Raw genomic sequence first — 5,068 nt, 5'->3', positions numbered from 1 at the left:
TTCAGCAGGCTGTACCCACTCACCACTAACACAGGAAAAGCAAACAATTTGTTGTCAGCAGCCTAACAAGGATTTTTGTTTGGATTTCATTTTGACAATGAAAACTTAGAAGCAAACTGGGAGAGTAAGATCTCATTTCAGCAGGCTGTACCCACTCACCACTAACACAGGAAAAGCAAACAATTTGTTGTCAGCAGCCTAACAAGGATTTTTGTTTGGATTTCATTTTGACAATGAAAACTTAGAAGCAAACTGGGAGAGTAAGATCTCATCCTAACAAAAAAAAAAAAAAAAAAGACCGGGTAAAAAAAAAAAAAAAAAAAAGCCCTGGATGAATTAAATAAAGCCATGTAAAAGGTATGGACTGCTTTTAAAAGAGTTTTCCCACAGGATACTGTGAATGAAATTGCAGTATGTCTCAGCCAGAGTACCAACTACTGCTCAGAAAACACTCTTAAGTGATTTCTCTTTTCAATACAAATTAGCTTAAAATCAAGCAAAGGCTAAGTATTTTAGTAGTCCTAATACTTATTCCACATCACTTACACTGAACATGAGGAAATACTAAAGAAAAGTCTCCCAATTTTAGTCCCATTAATCAGATATCTTCATTTGCTACTCAGAGAGGTGGGGGGAACCCAAACACAAACCAAGAGAGCTTGACGACACATGGAAGTACAAAATGAAGGATTTTACTGAGTTAGCAGATTGTAAGCACCCAGCAGATGTTACTCAGTACTTCCGAAAATCAACATATTCTTGTGTTTATTACAGCAATAAGGGAGTAAAAATGATACCTGGCACAGAGTTTCATTTCTGTGACACAAAATGGGATCACAATGACTTCTCACATTTTTATCACCCCTGCCCTAGTGCTACTGAGTAATCTAAGTTTAGCTAAAAGCATGTCAGTGTAATGTTCCACAGCAATCCTTATCTTGTGTCACATACACTCTGCTGACCTTGGCAGGTAGCTTTTGGGGTGATTTCAGGTGAAGCCTGCAACATTTTTACCAGCACACCTTACTTCCTCCCAGAGCACCTCTGCTCACCTTTTAACATAAATTAGGGTACACCCATACTAATTTACAGGCTCTCATCATCTCTGGACTAAACTACAATACATTGTTTTAATCTAAGCACAGATATCTGCTATGAGAAAACATTTCCAGAACATTCACTTCTAAGTCATCTTAGGAATCAAAGAAATAATTGGGGTGAGGGAATTGTTCATAGGATGCTGCATAAATACTTCAGGTTTTGGTAGAGTTTATAGCCTATGCCACATCATGTAGCAGGAAATTCACTGGTTCAACACACATCACAGCTTAAAACATCCATACTTTACCAAGTTCATCTTCACATCAGATGCATTTAACATTTTGCAACCTGTCAAAATCATTTATACAGCAAAGCAAGTTACTCTTTTATGTAAATACTGTAGATCTGAGTACATGCCACACAAGCATCAAGAATTAAAAGCCATGAACTGCTGAGATAACATTCTATGAGTTCATTTCTGCAAAGGCTTCACAGACTGAACAGAAGACTGAGACAAGTCTATGCGCAGATTCATTTACTCACCAATAGAAATTGTTTATATTGTTTCTCTTCAAAAGCCACACTTGAGGCTTTTACTAACCAGGCACATCTGTAACAGCAGTTGTGCCCTGGAATGTAAGACACAGTATCTACAGCCCACAAACATGCACATATGACCCCGACAGTCAGCCTAGGGGACACAGATTCAGCTGTTGGTCTGACTGTCACAAACCTGACAGGCATTGTGGGAGCAGAGGACACAAAAGGCACTCTGAACACACGAGTTTATGCTGTATATAAGAGGGGATGTTTGCACAAAAGCCTAATGCAGATCTCAGTGACAAATGGCTGTGTCTGTGCAGTTAGGTCTAGTATTGATAAATTAGTGTGATATATGATTGCAGCACAATCACCACAACACAAACAAACATCTATATACTTCAAGATCCTCTTCTCACACCTGAATCTTCAACATTATTTTTACATTGACATTGTACAGCTGGTAAAAACCACCAGAATTTAAGTGACGTTCATTCCATTCCATTTTTGCAGTAACACAGTCTTGATATCAACATATCCAAGAGTTCTTTACAGCTACTACAGAAGTCCCTAATACCCTTTCATCAAGTAAGTGTTAAAACCTAAGAAAACCAGACAGATAATCACCTTCTGAGCAAGGAAAAACCCAGAGACAAACCCAAAGGGGAAGTGCTTTTAAAGTACCAAAATTGTAACATATCTAGAGATTGTTTTACATTTCAAACAGACAAAATCTCTACTACTAACATCAATTGAATGTGCATCTCTAACTCACAAATAGGAGACCAAAAAGGTAGAGCAGTAGCCCAAGGTCATGTACCATGTCAGCTGCACAGAATCAGAGAACCCAAACGTACCCCACACTCCATCAGACCACAGCCTCCTCTTAATTAGACAGGAAAATTAACATACTGAAAAAAGCAACAAAATTCAGCTACTAATCAAATCTTCCTAGAGGAGTCAGCAATGTGTGTTCTGTGACCTCTGCCAGTCTGGTCTCATACTTACTCAGACTCAGCAACGAAAGCTTAAACCTTGGTGAATATGATTTTTCACTTACTTGGCTATAATAGAACCAAATCATGTACCTTGGCATGAAAGACTAACAAATTGTTGTCATTTGTCTCATCAGATGACAGAAACACGCCTGACATTTCAGGAACAAAAGTACATCTCCTTCTCACCCTCTGCGAGGGGAAAAGGGTGAAGAGGAAGGAAAAAACCCCTTTGAATAACCATTTATTCAATTTCCAAGAGCCAGCCTGATTTCCTCTCCAGGAAACAGAAGAGTGAGTGAAGCACATCTGTCCCCAAGGCCAAGGTCAGTCACCACTCGGCTGGTAGCAGTGTATTGCAGACTAAACCCCAGAGCCTTTGAAGGTGTTGGTGTGGGGAAAGCAGACCACCAACACAGCACCAACTGCAGCAGCTACACCAGGGCAACCCTTCCCCCAGGAAACACAACAGCCTCAGAGCACGTTCTCCTCTGCCCATCCTAATTAGCTAGCCCTTAGCTAAAGAGTCACAATTTCCATTCCCCCCCAAAGAGCTGCAGAAATATTTTTCATGTAGTTAATTACAACTCCAGGGCAAAGTATATTACTATAAACTTTTACTCCTAGCTAAACAATTTAATATTCTGCAGTGTTTTGTTTCTGTTGTTCAGCTCCCCAAGACATGGAACCTTCATCTTCTTCCTGTAGTCTGCTCAGTTTTCCAGGAAGGATATTCCCTTTACACATAATGTAAAATGTCTGCCTAAACATGCTTTTTTAAGAAAAAAAGTTTAAAATATTCTTATGCTTTTACTCCCGTATGCAAAGCAAGATGTTCATTTAATGCCTTGCCTATCCAAAGGTCAGTTACCAAATTTGGTCAACAATAGTGCCATCACAGCCGTCATCATTCTTGTCACTGTCAAAAGCAACAACTGTCACCTTGCTATTATCAGGAAGGGAAGGCAACTGGAATATTCACCATGTAAGTTCTATTTACAGTCTGCATTGCATCCAAAAATGTCTTCCAGTGATTATACATTGAGCCTGATAACGATTAACCCAAAGGCAAGGAGAATGTCCAGTTAAACACTTACTGACTCAAGGTTAGTTTTCAAAGCCAACAAAAGCATTGGGAAATCCCACCTCAAACAGGCAAACTAGGCTGAATAAGAAGTGCTTTTAAACACACCTGTCTAGTGTAGGTTATGTACTTATGACTCATGCAATGAAAGATTCCCTCAAATTTTGTTTTCCAGCATACAGAAACCTCATCACAAGACAACTCATTTAAGAGACACCAATTTACTTTCCATCTCATGCTTCTACTAGTCAAGAAAGAATAATTTCTGTATGTGCAGTTTGTATACATTGAAGCATGTCACTCTGAGATACAGAAGCTTATGAAATTAGAAATAACCATACTTACAAAAGATATGCAAGCAGCCAGCAACAAAATCCTAACTAGTAAGTCTTCAAACTGTTCAATCACAAGCTCGAGTAAGGTTTTACCTGCAACGTGTAAAAAAGCCATTTAGTTATGCACATTTAAAAGTAACGATGAATTATCAACAAGAATTGCCGAAGATTTTACAAACACTCACCTTCCTCAGCGGGTAACTCTGCCGGTGGAAGATTTTCCCAGGAAGCATGTCAAAGAAAAGAAATGGTTGAAGATTAGAGCATTATAAGGCATCCACCAGATATTGTTCCTGAACTGCACACACAAGACACACTGTGAGCTCCATCACGGTGGCTCTTTTCAGCAGAGCATGTGAATGGGTCCAAGAGTTTTGCATTTTATGACACAAAGGTTAGTCCGAATGTGCCAAGGGTTATAATTCAGCCAAGTCATCACTCCAGCCAGCTGTGTGACTTCTGTTGCTGCACACAAAGGGTCAAAGGCTCAAAACGCTTTTCAAACCTTTTCCTCCACATTCACTTCAAAAAAAAACGCCAAACCATCAAACTTGGCTCGACATATCTCAAATTCTTTCCTCCATTTTAAGGATTTTTTCTTATTTCTGCTCTCCCTTTTATTTCCCCAATTAGATTTAATCATCCAAGAGGCACAAAAGCAGCGTTAGAGCTAAAACATCACCTCCACCACATAATCTTCTCGAGGATTTGCATTTTTACACAACGGCATGGGAGTTCAGAAGGGACCAGAAAGGCCAAGCAGTGAGGATTAAGAAAAAAGGAACACCTTATGGGGTGAATTGTGTGTCCCGACTCGAGCGAAGAATATAAAATAAGGGGCTGAAAAACCAGGGAAAATGAAGGTCAAGACGGACACGAAAAACACAATTAAACCCCAAGGGGCCTCATTTGCGACTGGAAGAAGGTTCCGCACGGTTAGGGCGAGAGGGACGGGAGGTGACATCTCCCCCCGGAGCAGCCCCACGAGCTCGGCGATGGCAGAGACACACGCGGTGCACTTCGAGTCAGCCATCTTCTCCGCCGCGCTGCTCCGCCTGGCAGCGGAGCGGGCC

At 40.4% G+C, this 5,068-nt stretch overlaps 1 protein-coding gene across 1 annotated transcript in view; it reads right to left on the bottom strand.

Annotated features, from left to right (window-relative positions):
• Positions 1 to 4,193, bottom strand: part of LOC103799250 (sarcoplasmic/endoplasmic reticulum calcium ATPase 2-like) — a 38,054-nt gene extending 33,861 nt beyond the window's left edge. The window contains 2 exon segments of the mRNA XM_009071554.1: positions 4,006 to 4,088; positions 4,181 to 4,193. The gene's annotated coding sequence lies outside the window, so the exon portion shown is untranslated.
• Positions 4,194 to 5,068: the final 875 nt, after the last annotated feature.

The sequence above is a fragment of the Acanthisitta chloris genome, unplaced genomic scaffold (genome assembly GCF_000695815.1).
Source record: "Acanthisitta chloris isolate BGI_N310 unplaced genomic scaffold, ASM69581v1 scaffold37113, whole genome shotgun sequence".
Lineage (NCBI taxonomy): Eukaryota > Metazoa > Chordata > Aves > Passeriformes > Acanthisittidae > Acanthisitta > Acanthisitta chloris.
Note: the sequence above shows the minus strand (reverse complement) of the source record. Positions and strands in the feature narration are given on the sequence as shown.